At 50.3% G+C, this 19,697-nt stretch overlaps 1 protein-coding gene across 6 annotated transcripts in view; it reads right to left on the reverse strand.

Moving 5' to 3' along the window:
- Prkag2 (protein kinase AMP-activated non-catalytic subunit gamma 2) overlaps positions 1 to 19,697 on the reverse strand; it is a 269,363-nt gene that overhangs the window by 216,695 nt on the left and 32,971 nt on the right. The window contains exon 1 of one of the 6 annotated variants that reach the window (XM_013353886.2): positions 6,310 to 6,768. The exons of the other annotated variants lie outside the window; for them this stretch is intronic. The gene's annotated coding sequence lies outside the window, so the exon portion shown is untranslated. Of the gene's footprint in view, positions 1 to 6,309; positions 6,769 to 19,697 lie in introns of those variants that run through there. 6 annotated transcript variants of the gene reach the window in all.

The following is a 19,697-nucleotide window of genomic DNA, read 5'->3' on the forward strand; positions in this document are numbered from 1 at the left end:
CTGGGGCAGCACTCAGTAAGGCATGACTGGCAGCCCCGGGGCTCTGGACTGAGAATAATACGGAAGCATTTGAAAGCATTTACTTGAAGCATTATTGAGAAACGCACCTCCAAGTTTTGTTTACCCTGACATGCTTATCTCTGACCAGCACAACAGGAAAACGTGATTTGTGTGACACTGCCGGACTCAGTGACCACTCAGAGCCTGGCCAGAAGGGCTGGGGGTGTGAGCTGGACAGAAAGAGAAGTGGGTCCTCAGGGTACACGAGGCTTGCCCGAGAGCCCCTAAGGTCCACACTCAGCACCCTGGGGGAACCCAGGATGTTTGTTTACTGGAAGAGTGTGATGCCAGAGATAGGCTGCGCTGGGACATACACTTGAGCTCTGTTTCACTGGTGAAGAATGGGAAGGAGCTGATGGCTTAAGACAGAGGAAGAAAGAACAGTTCTCCCAAACCAAGGAGGGCTTTGGAGAGGAAGGGAAGAGGTGAAGAGGAAAATAGGGCTTCCGACCCCTCTACACAAACCTCTCTCCAGAGGTGGCCCTTGTAAACACAGTGTCCCTATGGCGGTGTGACCCCATGCCCTGGTTCCAGGAGGCTTGGGAGACCTGCTGAACAGCAGCTGGTGAAGCCACCATGGGTTCTGGGTGAGCCTGGAGGAGCCTGAGTAGAATAGACGGGTTGGGGAGGTCAAGTGCCCTCCTCCCCTCCAGGCTGGTCTCCCTCCCAGCTCTCCCCTGCCTTGTGTGTCTGGAGACTGGTGAGCACATCTCAAGGCTATGGATCTGAGCAGATAAGTGTAGGATGACTCAGAGAGAGTGGGCGGTGACAGATGCCTGCAGCCAGCTCTGAGCCAGGCCTGGCCAGGTCTCTGGAGCTGATGCCTAACATTAAAGGACAAATCCCACCAACCCTCTGTTCCAAATGAATGACTCTGGCTAAGAGCAGCCCCTTCCCAAATACTCAATCTAAAAGGCACAGTCAGTAGCAGGGTCACGGAGAGGCCTCTCGTTTTGTGTGGCAGTAATCCAAAAGGCCTCATTGCCACACCTGCGTTGGGAAGGCGTCTGTGCAGGCTGCCAGCTGTGGCCACTGGTCTTTCTCTACCTTCTAAGCATAGGAATCCATCTGCCAAGCTGGGCGGAAATGGCTCTGGGTATCAGAAACTCTGGGGAAGAGTAACAAAGGATGACAGTTCATTTGCCTTTTGCATAATCAGAAGTCACCATCTGCTGTTTCCTGGGGAAAATATTTTGAAGCATGTCTTTGAACTTCCCCTGCTTTGGTAAGGGCAGGAGGAATGGTCTGTGGCTGTGCTTTGTAGAAAGTATCAGAGCTCCCAAGAGGTGCCAAGCAGGGCAGAGCTTTCCCTGCCTGAAAGAGGAACAGAGCCCCACACTTCTTGTCCCTAAACTATGTGACAACATTTTGTTCAGTTTCCTTGATACCTTTTCCTGAACACAAGCCATCCCACTTGGGGCTGTGTCCACCTCAGCATCTCCAGGAAATCTGAGAATACCGCAGCCTAACAGGCTTGCAACCCCATTTCATGTCCAGTCTAAGCACACGATTCCATATGTGAGCTGGCCAGCACAGTTCGTGTCACAGACAGCCTGCAGCAAGGTCCGCTATTGCCCACTGCCAAAGCAAAAGGCCCATGTTTTCCCGAGGGTTGGGGCTTCACACGTCCTCAGCTCCCCCGATTCTAAGATTGCTCCTCACCCCCCAAAGCAGTGTAATGCAATTCTAGGAGCCCTCAGCATTCAAGAGTCCTTGATCAGAAACAAAAAGGAAAACCAGGTCTGGTGGTCCAAGCTTGTAACTCCTGCTACTCCGGAAGCTAAGGCAGGGATCATAAATTTAAGGCCATCTTAGGCAACTCAGTGAGATCCTGTTTTTTTGTTTTTTGTTTTTAAAAGGAGGTGGGGGGCTGGGGAATCTAGCTCAGTGCTAGAGAACTTGCCTACCACTCATGAAGCCTTAGTTTCAATTCCCAAGAAAAGAAAGAAAAGGATAGGTGGGCTAAGGGGGAATAAGAACCCATGGGTCCCTGACCCTCCACGGCGCAGAGATCCCCACCGGGACTGCTGGGATCCCTAGCAGGTGTCTGAAAAACAGCATTGCAGACTATGGCCCTGTTCCCATCTCCTTTATTCTGTTTACTGGAATGAGCCCAGCAGGCCCTCACTCACTGGTGACTAACTGGCTGAAGCCATGACGACTGGCAGATGGCCGCCTCCCTTAAAAGCAGACAGACAATAAATGCCACCACACACCTCGCCAGTACAATCAAAACAAAATCTGAGTCTGGCTTTGATTTCCTCCCATTTTCTCCCTGTGTCCCCTGGGCTATAGCTTGGAGCAGCATGAGAGGAGATGGAGAAGGGGATCCAACGATGCTAGAAAGATCACGACACAACGATGACCTTCAGGGGAAGGGCATGGCTGCAGAATGAACCCCCAGGACCAACGGGAGGAAACTCACCAGTGAATGATAGGCAGGACAGGAGGAGGGAAAGGGACTTGGCTGTCAGCAAGGACAGTGAGTAACGGCGAGAAAACCACAGGACCCCAAAGCTCTTCAACCTTGGTTGTCTTCTGGCTAACTGCAGTGGTGGAACCCTGGGGCTCTGGCAGAAAACAGTTCACTCACAGGGCCCTGTGTGGCTCCGAGGAGGCACACAACTGAATACTCCCTTAGACAGCACAGCCCACTGTTTGTTAAATGCCTACTGTGTGCCTAGAACTGGTTCTTAGTTAACTGATGGTAGACTCCACACCAACCCTGAACAGAAAAAAAAAAAGACTCCCAAAAATGAGATAATTTATACACGGTCCCTAGCTACTTGACAGACAATTTGTACACAGTCCCCAGCTACTTGACAGAACACAGGGTTTTAAGTCCCATGGTAAAAAATGTGGGGAGGGGATCACAAGGGAACACTATTGGGGCTAATGACTCAATTATATGTTTGCTTGCTGGCTAGCTTTCAAGTCTTGCTATGCGGTACAGACAGGTCTGTAAGGCTGTATAGCTAGACTGGCTGCCTCATCAGGGCTGGGATCCCAGACTATATGCTACCGTGCCTGCCTTCAGTCTTCACTCCTCCTCCTCTTTCTCAAACGTTTTGATTAGTGTGTATGGATATGTACCTAAAGGTAGCACGTGCACACGTGTGCCAGTGCCCGCAGAGGCCAGAAGGTGTCAGATTCCCTGGAGCTGGAGATCCAGGAGGTTGTGACCCACCAGATATGGGTGCTGGGCACTGAGTCCAGGCTCTGTACAAGTGCTCTTAACTGATGCTCAGTCATCTCTCGGTCTGTGCCTCATATAGCCCAGCCTGGCTTCAAACTGTCTTTGTAGCTAAAAATGACTTTCTTGTTCTCTTGCCTCTACCTCCCAAGTGTTGGGATTGCAGGAACTCATATCGCTTCAATCATAATTTAAACACAAACTTCTGTAATTAAGATTAGAGCCCATGGATCCGTAGAACCCCTTTAGAGTCGTGCTTGTGACAAGGATATTTATCCAGATTGACACATGACTGGCTGGAAAGCACATCAACTTTATGGCTTATGTGCCAACACTCTCTTGCACTGGTGTCAAATTGTTAAGAATTGGGGACAAGCCTACCCTCACTTTTGAGCTGAGGAAGCAGAAACACAGATCTTCAACTAAGCCACGTGCCGTCTTAGTCAAGTTCTCTATCAAGTCACAGGGAGAGGCAAGGGAACACTTTCACTGCCAGGTCTTGCTCAGTGAAGCGGAAAGGACCAGACACTGCTTCTAAGCCGGTCGAGGACCTAGGTGTCAGCTCCAGTTCCCATGTGCTGCCTGTACAATCTCAGGCAAGTTCATGGGGCCTCAATTCCCATGTGGAAGGCAGAAAAACCTCCCAGGATCAAGCCTGGAGCCAGTACATGGTGTGCGGTTGGTAAATGTGAGACAGACCCTGGTGGGAACTAAGACCTCAGCTGATGTTTGGGAGTCATTAATTGAATCGACCTGTAAGAAGCAACTCACTAATGCACAGAAGAAAATGTGTCACAGTGATACAGATACAGGTTAGACCACAGGCTGAGTCGGGCTGACGGGAGGCTTTGCTAGAAGGAGCTGGGCAAGACGGCTCTCTACGCTGATAGATGGATATATGAGAAGGGACTCAAATCCTCAGACTGAAATAAAAACCTAAATGTAGGTGGCTCAGCGGACAGAGGTACTTGCTGATAATCCTGATGACCTGCGTTCCATCCGAGGAACCAATATACCAGAAAAAGAACAGACTCCTCCAGGTTGCCCTCTGACCACATGCATGCCATGGCATATACATGCATGCGCATACATACACACACAATAAACAAACAATAGTTACGAAAATTCAGAGAACCCAAAAAACCCTGCATTTCTAAGAAAGCCTGGCCAGACAATACTATTGGCAGATGAGATCAAACATCTCTTTCTCTGAATGCCAGGTGACTGGTCCACAGGGAAGACTTTGTTTCTTTCACTGAAGTGCTGATTTTGACAGCGTCCTGAGACAGGATCCAGTGAGGAGCCAAGCACAGAAGTTGGTGACAGAGCCCAGTCCGCTAGCGCCTATCCTTAGCCCCGCTGTTCCTCTCCCCACTCCCTGTAGCCTCTGGACACCGGGTTTCTCTTGGGGTTCAGCCTTTTCATGACCTTAGGACAAACAAAGGGACCCTCCATATTCTGGATTCTCTATCAGGTCACTGGGGAATTTGACTTTCTAACTTTGACTTCCTGTCCTGTGAATCTGTACCTGCGACAAGGCCTGCTGTCAGGCTAAAATATCCCAATATCCAAATGGAAACCAACCAAAACTCACCTCATATTTATTTAACCAGTCCTTGAATGCTTCCCGTGCACACTGGAGAGCATCCTGAAAGGTGAGGAGCTCCTAGACCTACGAGGCCACATGGCCAAGCCTCTGTTTGGGGTCAGAGAGGGGCTGTGGGCCCTGGGTACAACTATCCCTGGCACCTGTCTGTCATATCCCTGTGACAGCCGCTGCTGGCTGACTAAACCCTGCTCTGGAGCGCCCCCCCCCCACGACTATGACATCTGAAATCCTCTTCTGTCTGGGTTTGGGGACCTTGTGCACTTTGGGAGCCTTCTTGTGTGTCCCTAGGTCTGATGCTGCTTGCTGGGCCCAGACCCCTCCAGAAGTCTGCACTTAGCTGAGTGCCGGGCTAGATGTGCTATTGCCTCACCGTTCTCGAGTTATTTAGTGCCACCTTTACTTGCCCACGTTGGGTTGTGACTTAGAAACAGCGTTCAGCCTCATACCCTCCTCTGACACCAGTGGTGTGCTCCTAATCACAGGGCATAAGGAGTAGGGACGGGATCAGGGGAGAGTCACAAGATTTCTACGCTGGAGTCTTCTTTGGGCATAACTGGTCCGGCATGTGGAAGGGAGTCATAAGCAACAAACAAAAACCCAAACAAGATAGTAGCGGCTCGCTGTGAGTGCTAAGCACCAGTTTCAGAGGAGGGTGGCTGGGGCAGGGCACCTGGAGCTTCAGGCCTAGCCTCTGCCGGCCTCAGCTCAGCTGGTCAGTTCTTTCTGTTCTGTTCCTGCTGCAGAGTGAAGGGCGTCCACCTTCTCTGCTCGCCCTCCCTTGGCCTTCCCTATCCACTCTGGTATTCAGTATCTTCCTCCTCAAGGCAGACAGGCAGCAAGCAAGTCCCATCTTCCAGCAGGAGATCGGTCAAATCTCCGATGTATCTGTGGTCTAGACAGCCCCGGGGGACAACGTGGACCAGACTCAAAATCCCCCTGCACTGTCCCTTAGTCTCTACCACTGGGGTCGGACTGAATGAATGACTCAGGAAGGGGAAGCGAAGGTAGAAGAGTGTCTACTGCACGGAGAGATTCGGCTCGAGAGAGAACTTTACAGCAGGGGAGGAAGAGGAAGAAGACTCTCAAATCAGAACCTTTGTAGACAGCCCAGTCTTCGCTCCCTTCCCCAGCCTGGCAGAGATGGGGACAGTCTCTGCAGAGGAACAGTGATGAACACGCCCCCTCACACATCCCACCTGCTAAGGTATTCTCTCTAAGTCACGGACAAAAGTTACATAAGGAGCAGACGTACAGCTCCCTTGGAGTGAAGGAGCATTTTGTTCAGCCTTGAGGTGTTTAATTGAGAAAGAGCCTCTGGCAGAACAAAGCACCAGCCAGCAGTCCTGCATACAGGGGCGACAAGAGGCACCACAGAAAAAAACATGGGCACACGGGGAGCGTGCAAGCACCATGCATTTAGGAAGCCAGCCAAGAAGGGTCTGCTTACTCAGCCCGGAGGGGTCCCAAGGTCTCCTCTTCCGGATGCTGGGCTGGGAGACGCTGGCTGGTGGGGTGAGTAGCGGCTGACAAGCTGCTCTCTCAGCTCTGACAAATCCTGCTCTCGCCTTCCAAAGGCCAATCCAAGAAGGGGCTTCCTGACCCTCTCAGCCCAGGCGATTTCTAAGGTTCGGATGCTCTCGGGAGCCGCTGCTTCACGCCAGCAACAGATGGGGACTGGGGCTGGGCGTGTTCCCAGTCCCCAGAGCAGCGCAACAAGCAGCTGGCAGACAGCATGAGCTGGCCTGAGACAGCACAGGCGACAGTTCTCTTGGTTAGAGCTGCTTTGCTGCTTGAGATGATGGCAGAGCTCAGGCAGATATCCTCGCTGTCTGTCAGGACTGCAGCGGGCTGTCATTACCACCTGTGTCGGGGGCTGCCTGCTGAGGAGGTAACTGTACCACACAGGCAGCCAGCGGGAGGGAGGGCAGAGCTGAGCCACGGCTGTACAGGCAGCTGGATGGAGAGAGGAAGCAAGCGAGGCCTGGAATGCAGCAGCCGAGGTCTGTGAGGTCCTTCTTGCCAGCATGACCCCTCATCCTGTCCTCACAGAACTTCAGGCAAAGTTCCTCAGAAAACAGCAGGTGCCTTCTGCAATCTGGCTAAATCAGGACTCCCAGGGAGATGCTTGTCCTTGAAGAACAGAGCATGCAGCCTTTCTCTCTTGCAAGAATGACAGCTCTAGCCATTTAAGATGCTCTGCTAGTGAAACCCTCATCCGTCTACATCCCCCAACTCCCGTCAGACAACCTGCAATCCCCTGCCCCCTGCAGGAGACAGGGGCCCTGCCTGCATCTCCTCGCCTCTGGTTGCCTGGCTTCCGATGCACCGCTATCCATAGCCTTTGTTTGTTTGTTTGTTTTTTTCATGACAGATATATACTTCTTTTTTTTTTACTTTTTTTAAAATTTATTTATTTATTAAAGATCTCCGTCTCTTCCCCGCCACCACCTCCCATTCCCTCCCCCTCCCCCAATCAAGTCCCCCTCCCTCCTCAGCCCGAAGAGCAATCAGGGTTCCCTGCCCTGTGGGAAGTCCAAGGAACCCCCACCTCCATCCATGTCTAGTAAGGTGAGCATCCAAGCTACCTAGGCTCCCACAAAACTCCCACATAGCCTTTGTTATTACATGTGGGGTAGCAAATTCCTAGAGAGAGAAAACAACTCACCTGGATGCTTACCACCCCTTTACAAACAAACCTTCTAGAGCTCTTTCTCTCCTCAACCCCTGTCACCCCCGGGGCCACTGTGCCCCGCCCTGACCAGCCCAGAGCTGCTCACAGCAACTGTTCAAATCGGAGGATCCTGAGCCTGCCTGCCTCTGCCCCCCTACCTCTTCCTCCCAGAGGCTCAGCAAAAGCCCCTGCCACCACTTTCCCGGGCCACTCTGCCTTCTGACCAAGGCTGACACTTTCCTGAGTGGTCCCGCGTGCAGGCTCTGCCTCTTGTTTTCAGGGGTCTGTGAGATGGTACATCTGTTCCCTCAGAACAGCTTTCCTGGGTCTGAGTGTCCCAGGACACCTGCTTAGAACAAGTCCTGGGACCTTCCAAGCAACTCTCTATGCCCAAAGGCACGCCTAACAAGCCACCCATGAGCTGCACAAGATCAAAGATACCTACGAATGTGGCCCAAGACAACTTTGGGAACTTACTTAAAATTAAGAGACGTGAGTGCATGGTCATGTGTGTGTGGAAGCCAGGGGACCTCAGATGTTGTTCCTTGGGGGGCAGCACTTTTTTTTTGAGGGTATCTCTCACAGGACCTGGGGCTAATAGATTAGGCTGGGCTGGATGTCAGTGAGTTCCAAAAACCCCGTCTCCCCTCCCCAACACTGGAATTACAACCATGTCCGGTTGTTTAATGTGAGTTCTGGGGGCCAATCGCAGACTTTCCCGTTTCTGTGGCAAGCACTTTGCTGACTGAGCTATGTAAGTCTGAGGCTTTCTGGAGGACACTTTCAGCCCAGGAAGGTAACGGGAAGCCACCTTTCAGCTACCAGATCGTTCTGAGATCTAAGAATTCAAAGCCTGAGGGTCAGGAAAGGATGTCTCAAGGAGCAAGGATCCCCGAGGCCTGGCCCTGGTTTCAGTGTCTAAGTAGTCCATTACCTGAAAATGTCACTTTACCCTGAAACTCTTTTTTTCTCTTCTATAATCTGAGCAATGTGTACCTCAAGGTCCTTTCCAGACCCAAACCTTAAAGTTCTGAAACCACAACCCAGGTCTGTGCCATAGTGCAGCCATTTCTCTGGGGGCGCAGTCCTGCCTCTTAGAAAACCATCTGCGTGGAAATATTGGCTCTGAGCATACCCCAAGGCTTCTGTTGAGATAATGGATGAACAAGCAATTTGGACAAAAATGAACATTAGATTGAGATGTGCAGGATTATTCCGGAACCGGAGAACAGTACTAGAATAAACACAAAGCTTAGCAAAACCCATGCCATATACCACTGAGCAAAGGGCTGACATCCTACAACCAGCCCCCTGGGCATGGTGCAAGTGGCCTCCCAGACAGTCAGCCAATCTCAATATTTTCTCCTGCTGGTTCTCCAGCTAGCCTCCTGGGTGAGCTGGACCTGGTTTATTTTCTCTGTGTTTTATTCCAAAGCATATAAGCAGGCCCAGGTTGGTGTGTGTGTGGCAGGGGGTGACGGGGGGTGACTAATTTGTTTTCCTGGAAAAGCTGGGAATGCCAGGGAAATAGATGGGCACCACCAAGTGAAGGATTGCTTCACTGGGAGGCAAGCTCCTGAGAATGACTTATGGGGGTTGCTTTCTATCACACTGACTTCCGGCAGCGCCACATCTTGGGTCAGTGAATCACTCAGGCAAAGACAAGTGTGCGCCCTGAAACTCCCAAACACACGTGTGAAGTCTTGTCCCCACAGCCTCCACTGAACGCTTAAGTGGTTTGTGTTTCCCCCTTGGGATAAGAGTGTGGCTGCCTTCTCACCTTAGAAGGCAGAAGGTGGTTTCTCTAGACAGAAAGTCCTGGACACAGGCAGAACCTAACACTATTGCTGGCACTTCCTGTCTCAGAAGGAACCGTGGTGATGTTCCCTGACACACACCCCAGGCCCCCTCTCACTTTTTCTCCAAGTGTCACTCCCAGGACCATTCCCAGACCTCACGGAAAACCAAGAAACATCAGAGAAAACGGCCGGCTCCAAGCTGCCTAGGGAACACACTTTCTTCAGTAGGGATACAGCCCCAAGGGGCCCCCCCGCTCTCACTTCTTGGGCTGTCATCCAAAGTCCCCAGAGTCTCAGCCTACACAGGCAGGCGTGTGCAGACCCTGAAGCTCTCCACTCTGCTGAGGCCCTAGCCCAGTGAAGGGCCCTTCCCTGGCCCTCCTGGATTGGATGCTGACATTGTATTCACAATGCTGAGAACTTCGCATACACTATTACAGTCCATGCAGCAGGTGAAGAGGTATCACATTACTTTCTTCTCTCACCCACCTGTGTTGGCGTGTATACATACGTATGCACACGTGTGTGGAGTCCAGAGGTGTCTCTCTCGGTCACTCTCCTCCCTGTTTTGTGAGTCAGGGTCCCTCACTAAACCTGGCTTATGAATTCAGCAAGAATCCAGCAAGCAATCTCGAGGTCCTCCTGACTCTGTCTGCCCAGCACCTCATGGTCTGACTGCCGCACCCAGTTGTTTTGTTTTAATGTGGGCTCTGGATCTCAGACTCCGGCCACCATGCTTGCACAGCTGGCACTTTATGAACTGGGTGGGCCACTTTCCCAACCCCACTGCCTCAAACTTGTTTTCAAGGATAAAGAAACTGTGGCTTGGAGACACCGAGTTGCCATGCTCAATGCCATAGGCAGACTTGGCTGTCAACTTGACACAGCTGGGAAGAGGGGACCTCAACCGAAGAATTCCCTCCATTGGACTGGCCTACAGGCAAGTCTGTGGGGCACTTTCTTGATTGTTAAATGATGTGGGAGGGCCCAGGCCACTGTGCCATCCCCAAGCCAGTTGCTCCTGGGCTGTGTAAGAAAGCTAGTTGATATGAGCTGGGGCAAGCCAGCGAGCTGCCTTCCTGCCCAGCTCCAGCTCCTGCCATGATAGTCCCTCGATGACGGACGGTAAGCTGCAAGCTGAAATAAACCCTGCCCTCTCCCAGGCTACTGTTGGTTATGTGCCACACAGCAGCAGACAGCACACTAGAACAGTTCCTAACCGAGATATTCATGTGGCCGGGGCTCCAGCTCAGCCTGACTCCATGCCTCAGCACCACACTCTCCTAGGAGCCCCAGCCTTTTATCTGTGTGCTTTTGCTTCTTTGTACCCTTTGTTTATTTCTGTTGTCTGGGCTTACTATTTCTGTAATGAAAAACAAGATTACAGGGCTTGCAAGGTAGCTCAGGGGATAAGGGTGCTTCGCCCTACAAGCCTGGGGACCTGCGTCCAACCCCTGGAACTTGCATGCAGGTGGAAGGAGAGGGCTGTCTCCACACAGTTGTTTGACAACCTTCACATATGTGTCATGGCATGTGCATACCCCAACATCTGCATCACACACGTAATAATAATAAGTGAAGTTATAAAGCACATTACAGTCACAGTCTCTGAGGCCCGTTATGTCACAGTAAACTGTCTAACCCGCTCTGATTAAGCAGCTATATTAAGAAATTACATTAAAAAGGTGAAACAGTGACTTCAAAGACACAAAACACAGTAAATGTGGCCAGAAAATCTCAAGCCATGAACAATATTTCCTGAGCCATACCAGTGACACAGAAGACCGGAAGTTCAGAGCACATGTATGCAAATCTTGTGCCTTCTCCTCCTGTCCATGGATAACAGACCTGGATGGATTTGTTAGAGCCCCAGGACCAGGCACAAACACTTTACTGACCCTAGACCGTCTTTAGTCATGCATCCGTAAGTCAAACAGAGATGCTTCTCAGTGAGCCTCTGTTCTCCCTCCTGAGCGGTGATGCTAGCCCTGCCTTATAGCCTGCAGACTCAGGCCTGCAGGACCTGCCAAGTGCAGGCCAGAGCCCAGGGAAGCAGAGCTAGGGAGACGCTGAAGCAAGAGGGGTCTCTGTCCTGGCATCTTCCTTCCCTGTACTCAGCTACTCCAGGACAGGGAAACAGAGCTCGGGAAACGCTGAAGCAAGAGGGTACTCCATCCCAGCATCTTCCTTCTCTGTACTCGGTTACTCTGTGTGCTCTGCAGAGTGGTTTACTAGCCTCTGAAACCGTGACTGGAAACTGTGACCAACCCTCCAGAGAAGTCCACTGGACCCTGCAGGAACCTTTAGGAGTCTGCAGTAGATGGCCTGCTAAGCATCTCAGGGGAGGTTAGAACCCCTGCACAGCCTGTAACCTGGGCCCTGCCCCCCCCCCCCCAGCAGCTGCTGCCCTTGAAGCTCAGATACCTGAGCCCCTTAACCTTACAGGACTCTGCTGTGGAGCTTTGCCATGAAAAACAACAACACAAACCTCTGGGCTATGAGTGTCACTCTGTAGAAATACACACACTTGCCTGATACAGCCGGGGTTTGATCTCTGCAAAAAAAAACGAAACAAAAACAAAAGCTCAGAGTGAATCTGCCAGAGGGCAGCAGTGAAACTTCCCCTAAACCCCAGAACAGGTCCGACCTGCCACCTAAAGTCAGCACAGGAACTTGAAAAAATAGTCTAAGGCTTCCTGTCTCTGTCCCTAGCTATCAGGACACGTGTGGCTGGCCCCTCCCCTGGGGCCAGAAACTACCGATACTTACCACAGTAACCAGATGTTTGTCAGACTTCTGAGATTAGAGAGTCAAGTTCACCACACCGCCAGTTCCTGGTACTTCGGTCAAGCAGTTCTAAAATTCCTAGACTAAGCCAGGCCTAAGGGAACAGGTCTGTCAACCCAGCTACTCAGAAAGTAGAAGGACGGGTAGTTCAAGGTCAGTTTAGGTAGTGAAAGGAGCAAGTCCTGTCTCTAAACACAAAGTAGAAGGAAGGGCTGGGGCTGGGGCTGGAACTCAGCGGCAGAGTGGCTGACTGGTATGCATGGAGCCTGGGCTCAACACAGTCTCTCCAACCACAAAGGCGATAGTGATTGTCCCCGTCGTAGGCTGTGACTTTCACAGAACAGTGTTTCCTTCTTTCAAAGCCACCTTGGAAGGTTTAGAAGTCTTAAAAGAGCCTCCAGCCACTGCCTGGAGCCTCACTTGTGGAAACTGCCCCCAGGGCTACAAGTCTCCCAGCAGAGTGTGGACTAATTTGATCCCTTCAAGGCATGCTGTGTGTACCAAGAGCTCCGATTGTGGCACTTATTAGTGCTTGAATGCATCACCTGCCAAGAAGTAGGGACTCACCACTATCAGATGAGCTCACACCCAATAAGCCCTTAGTCCTACATGACCACCTGCAAACCCACTGCTGGCAGTCTGTGGGCCAGGGCCAGAACCCAGAGTCTTCCTCTCTGGGTCTGATGATGAAGAGACTAGCCCCATCCACTTTGTACGTGACTGAACAGACCTGATGTGTGCACAATCCAAGGATCAGAAGTCATCTGTGACAGGGTGTTGTGGAATATTAGTCTAAAATGCGTTTATGCTGTGGAGCACTTGCTTCATGATGCAAAGATGTGCTGCATTCTTTCACACTGCATTTGCTTAACTCTGAAAAACTATGCTACTTTGCCTGCCTAAAACACCTGATTGGTCGAATAAAGAATTGCATGGCTAATAGCTAGGCAGGAGAAAGGATGGCGGGGCTGGCATGCAGAGGGAATAAATAGGAGAAATCTAGGGACGAGGGGAGGAGTGAGAAAGGAGGAGAGGAGGATGTCAGGGGCCACACAACCAGCCACAGAGTAGAAGGAAAGAAAGAAATATAGAATAAAAAAAGGTAAAAAACCCAGAGGCAAAATACAGTTAAAGAGAAAGAGGATAATTTAAGTTAGAAAAGCTGGCTAGAAACAAGTCAAGCTAAGGCTGGGCATTCATAAGTAAGAATAAGTCTTCGTGTATTTCTTTGGGAGCAGGGTGGTGGGCCCCCAAAGAGTAAAAACAACATCTACAAAAGGGTTTTTCATGCGTGCTGCAGCAGAGTCCCTTGTCATAGATGATGCATGGAGGATGCACTCAAGGATTTGGGGTAACACACACACACAAACACACACAGTCTCTCTCACACTAATCTTAGTCTGCCCCTAACCTGATGACTGATACACCCACAACACAGGAGACTCTAGCTTGGATCATTTTAGTTTAGGTCTCTACCCCATATAAGAGACATACACTCTCTTTTGACCGCTCCATTGTACCTAACTGGATGGGACTATCTCACACAAGCTCTCTTGTCAATCCAGAGTAAAGCTCCCCAGACCTGAGGAGCAGGAACTATTAGTCCATCATGGTATGGGCATGAGGAAGAGGTATTTATGTCCTGTTTCTTGGTTAAGATGGGTTGCTCCTGTTCTGTCTCTTGGATTCCTTCCCATACTCAAGCTGGGGCAAAAGAAAAAGAGAAGACAGAGAGGAAACCCCCCCCCACACACACACACACAAGCCTTGTGGACTCTAGAAAGAGAGTCATGGAGACAAGGAACAAGTAGGATGGAGCTGACAGCAACCACCAGAGAAGTTTCCAGAAGAAAAGAGCTGCTTTGGCAATGTCCTAGTTAAGGTGTCTATTGCTGTGGAGAGACACCACGACCACAGCAACTCTTATAAGGGAAATATCTCAATGGGGCTCACACACAGCTCAGAAGTTCAGTCTATTATCATCACGGTGGGGAGCATGGCGGTGTGCAGGCAGGGGTGGTGCTGTAGCTGAGAGTTCTATATCTTACAGGCAACAGGAAATTGACTGACTGTCACACTAAGGGAAATTTAAACAAGAGACCTCAAAGCCCACCCCCGTGGACTTTGGAAGCCTACCCAGCTCCCAAAGAAATACACGAAGACTTATTCTTACTTATGAATGCCCAGCCTTAGCTTGACTTGTTTTCAGCCAGCTTTTCTAACTTAAATTATCCTCTTTCTCTTTAACTGTATTTTGCCTCTGGGTTTTTTACCTTTTTTATTCTATATTTCTTTCTTTCCTTCTACTCTGTGGCTGGTTGTGTGGTCCCTGACATCCTCCTCTCCTCCTTTTCTCACTCCTCCAACAAGGTCACACCTCCTAAGATTGCCACTCCCTTTGGGGATCATTTTCTTTCAAAACCACCAAATTAAAAAAAAAAAGGCCTTCATGAAAGGAGTGAGGGGAAGCCGAGGGGCTGTAGGGCAGAAAAGCCTGGGAGGGCTCGCACAATCTGAAGATTTCCCTGGTACTGCCTTTCTCTTTGATCCTAGATAAAGTACAAAGGCTCTAGAGGGCTTTTGGAGGTTTATAGCAACTAGGCCTCGCTTTTAGCTGCAAGCCAGGGCTGGGAGTTGGGTCATCCATACCCAATGGCCTCTGTGCTGCTTCTCTCAGACAGGTGCTCCAATTCCGAAGGTCTGTGACCGAAATCACACCCAACTGTGGTGGCTGATCAAGGAGGCTTGGGCTGCCACTCAGCAGGCTCAGGCTCCAGCTTAACCAGAACCACAGGACCACAATGATCGCCTAATAGTTTTCCACACTCGCTCTCAACAAGGCCAGCCCCAGGCAGAGCCTGTGTCAGGTACCGCGGGCTCATCTTCCCAAGCACATTGAGAAGGCCTCACCTGTCCTTCAGAACGAACTCTATTTTTCTATGACTTCAAATTCTACTGTTGTCATTTATCCACATCACAGCCTTGGGGAAGTCATTTAACCCCTGAGGCCTCATTTTTCTCCACTGTACAATGAGATTGGTAGGCACACCTTCTTCACAGTGCCATAAAGATTAAATCCACAGTGCTGGAGAGATGGCTTGGAGATTAAGAGCATGCGCTCACTGCTCTTGGAGAGGGTTGAACACACCCACAACAGAAACAAATATAAAGATAAAATCTTTTAAAAAAGTATACATAGACACACATTCATTTTCACAAACACACACACATACACCAAGTTTTACAAAGGACTGTAATTCATTTTGGTGATGTGTGCCTTGGAGGTTAAATAGATCCTATTTGGAGGTGTTTTTATGACAACTGAAAGTGGAGAGAGCCACAGAGACTTTAAACCTTAAACAGCGTGGGAAATGGCAGAAAGTAATTCACAGACAGTGCTGGTAACTCTCCTGTAGTCACTTCTGGCGTAGGACATTTAAATCCTACTAAGCCTGCATTGGCATCAGAACTTGAAAATGCACGCCCAAGGACATGAAATTCTCTAGCCTAGGGTGGCACGGCCTCAAAGGAAGCAGTGGGTCAGGGGCTTTGCTGCTGCCTCACTCTCGCCCACCTATCCCCTCTCACCCACCCACCCCTCCTCCCACCCTCTCTCCTTCCCACCCCTCACCCCGCATCAGCGCAGCCAGTGACTGAGCTGTTGAATGCTGACTTTGCAATGCTCTGCCCTACCCTGAGGGAGCTTTGAAGCCAGGCATGGGATCAAAGTTCAGAAATGCTCCTGTTAGAAGATGCATAGGGGAAGGGGCTCCACTGGGTTAGTGGGGACTAGGTCAGGCTGGCAGGGGCTGAGCCAGGCAGGTCCAGGCTGGATAGGGTGCTGCGGGCTGGGACAGAATATGAAAACGAGGAAGCTCAGGGAAATTAGGAGCAGGCTCAGTAGCACTCAGCCCTGGCTTCAAGGTCCTGGAAAGGTGGACAGGATGGGAGGAGGTGAGGGTTTTGCACACCCAGTCCCAGAGACTTCAACCTATACCCCTGCCAATCAGCCAGAGCCTTCCACCCGGCCATGGTGCTCTGAGAGAGAAGGGGCACCACAAATCTATAATGGAAAATGTTTGACCCCAATTCAAAAGTGAACAAGCTAACTGAGCTAGCAATTTCTCAGCTCCGGCAGGCAGTGTCACTGAACATCAAGAATTCCCCAGAATTCTGCCAGGAGCTGGCTCTCAGCTGGTCTGCCTGTCACTCAGGAAACCCAGCTTGAGTGCTGACTGGCTCCCTGACCTCACCTTGTCACAAATGGGCAGAATGACCAGGGCACAGGGCCACTTTCCTCTCGGCCAGGCGTGACCCTTTTGCAGCTACCCAGGGATAAGAGCAGGAAGCTGGGAAGAGCAGGAAAAAGCTGGAGCCAGTTTTCTCAGTTAAGGGATTCCATGGTGATTACTTTTCACTTTTACACAGGCTGCCACTTTTAAACCAGTTTAACATTTTATAAAGGAGTTTCTCCTGACTGTTAGGAGCTGAATGCATGCCACCCCTAAGAAAACATCAGTCAGAAGCCCATAACACAGAATAGGGGCTGTAGAATACACTCATTTATGAGCACTCATCCGTGCCTGGCACCATAGTTAGTCTGTCTCTGCCCAGTAAGCCTGGTACAAAATGTAGATGATCAGAAGTGAGGGCCGTGCCCTGGGCCTTGCCAGTCTCCATGGCAGGCTGTCACCACACATCACCTGCAGAGGTGGCAGTGGCAGGCGTGGGGGTGGGTGGGGAAGATGGAGAAAGTGGCTGTTTCTAGAACCCTTGTTAGGCTGGTCCTGGGATCCTTCCCTAGGGCTATACCCAGAGACAGAAGCCCAGAGCAGCTCTGGAGGGCACCAAATTATAGTTCAAACTTACCCTTAGTGACGCAACCTCAAGTGTGCATGTTCAAAACCTTGATTTCATGTAACAACTTACTAAATCAAAACTTCTGGGGCTCAGTGAGGGACCCTGCCATACATTGAAGTCCCACTGATTTGGCTCAACACCTTACTTTCCAAGAGAAGCAGAAAAGAAGTATCCAGGCCATGGTCTAAAGGGTCAGACGAGACTTTGAGAAGAGAAGAGGAAATCAGGAATCTGTGTCCTCCTTTAAGAAGGAATTTGAGTATGATTATTCAAGAGAGTTGGGGGTTATCTAAGCCCAGAATGTTATAATATTCCATGGCTGGATGCTTCCTAGTTGGTGTCAGTCAAGGGCCCCAGTTCAGGCTATATTTCGTTCTCCTTGTGTTTCTACTCTGTCATCCTGGTTCCCAACATTTCTTGATTGTTTGAAATGGAGTCTTCAAGTACTCTGGGATAGCTTCTAACTCCTTATATACTCAAGGATGACTTTGAACTCCTGATCCTCTTGCCTCTTCCTCGATAATGCTTGGATGAAGGTGTATGTCACTGGTTTACACTGCACTCGGGACAGAACCCAGGGCTTAGTGCATGCTAGGCTCCAGCCACTGACGTCCCAGTTCTAAAAAGATACCTGTGACTGGTTCATTGTGCCTGGGTTCCCAGCACTGCTTGGGAATGATGCTACAGATAATGTATGAGGTCATCAGATTGGATGATGACAAGGACAGAGAATTTCTACTCAGTGGCTTGAGTGCTTTAAACCATGACAGGCCATGGTCACCTCCCTGTGGAACCATCTCCTCCCCATATCATGACTGTCATGTGACTAGCCTGGCCCAACAGTAATGTGTGCTGCTTCCCAGCAGAGCCAATAAGAACTGTCTGAAGTCTGGAGAGAAGGCCCAGTGCTTAAGATCCCCGGATGCTCTTCCAAAGGACCTAGGTTCGACTCCCAACACCCAGATGGCGGCCCACAACTGTCTAAAACTCCAGTCTTAAGGGATTCTATGTTCTCTTTTGGCCTCCTCAGGTACTGCACACACACACACATACACACACACAAGCAAAACACACATGCATATGAAATAAATTTAAAATTAAAAATGTTTTTCTTTCTTATTTATTTTTTATTTTATTCAAAATTTTCACTTCCTCCCCTCCTCCCATTTCCCTCCCACTCCTCCTAAAAATGTTTTTCAAAATAACTGTCAGTGCCTGATATATTTTTTTTTATCTCTGTCACAGCACAGATCCAGGTAGTGGTTGTCCCTTTAGTCTGGGGATCCCAAAATAAATAGAACCCGGAGCAGGGTCATGGCTGACAAGAGAAAAGTCTGTGGCACACGACTGTAATTCCAGCACTTGGGAGAATGAGGGTCAAGAGTTCAGGGTCATTCTTGGCTAGATCCAATACAAGGCTAGCCTAGGCTACCAGTCACAAACAGCCCCAAGTTCTGCCCATTGTTTCCTGTTGAGCGCTTGGACTCTTTTGGTTCCCTCAGCTCATACTCACCTTTTCTCTACTCCCGCCCACCCCCATCTTTATTTGACTCCCTATGGATTTGAGGTAACCTGCCTCAGGGGACAGTCATGTACCTGGGTAGCTGACCCGTGTATTGCTTGAATCCTCAGGGATAGCTCTCAACCTTTGTTTGTTGTTTTGGAGACAGGGTCCCTCTCTATAGCTGGTACTAGCCTGGAACCCAAAGGTCCGCCCATCTCTGTCCACTGGCGTTGCGATCACAGGTATGTGCCAGCTCACCTGGCCAGCTACCCAGCTACCCAATAAACAATGTGACAAAGGTGGCCTTTTCATAAATACACATCACCCCTCACCCCTGGAGCCACACAACTGCCATGTGTTTCCTCTCATCTGGATCTAACTCAAAAGTACATCAGGGAGAGTTCTTGTGCACCAGGCCCTCTGGCCAACATGGGTTTAAGAAGGACAATGGATTTGCCTCAGCAGGAGGAACGCAGATTACATACAGGGCCACATTTTCGAGAGGCAGGAAGCTCCCCAGCTGTCTGTCCCTCAGCTTGCCCCCACCCTTGGTTGCTTTCCCACTTGAAGCTGGTGTTAGTTCAGCGTGTCCTTTCCATTGGAACAAACACTTAGGTAGAGGCCTCTCTGGCATTGCATACAAGGTGTTTCGAGCTCCTGCCATCAGCAGCTAGGTCACACTTCCTTCCTGCCCTAAGACCCCTGCACTCCCTTTCCTGTCCCAAAGTTTCTCCAAACAACACAGTAAGTGAGCAAACAGCAGCTCCTGGCCAGCACTCAGCACGGCCAGTTAGGTTGGCTTGTCCCAGACAGTCCTGGGATAACACAAAAGGCCCCATATCCCAGAACACCCTCCATCCTTCCTAGCTCAGGCAACTGGTCACCCTGGAAGGAAGGGGATCCGAGAGCTCCATCCCCTAGTTTCAGTGCTTGTCTTCACATGACATCAACCTATGTGAGGGTCTGTTCCCAGATCCCTCTGTGTGTGTGTTGTGTGTTTATTATTCATGTAAACATGTATGGGTACCTGTGGGCCAGAGGAGGACGTAAGTATTCTGTTCTTTCACACTCTCTCTTTCACCCTTTTGAGACAGGGTGTCTTGCTGAAGTTGGGACCCCAGGAAGTCGGAAATCATTGGTTCCACCCTCCACAGTACTGGGGTTAGTGCATGGGTGTTTTGGCTGTGTGTGTGTGTGTGTGTGTGTGTGTGTGT

Source organism: Microtus ochrogaster, unplaced genomic scaffold (assembly GCF_000317375.1).
Source record: "Microtus ochrogaster isolate Prairie Vole_2 unplaced genomic scaffold, MicOch1.0 UNK18, whole genome shotgun sequence".
NCBI lineage: Eukaryota > Metazoa > Chordata > Mammalia > Rodentia > Cricetidae > Microtus > Microtus ochrogaster.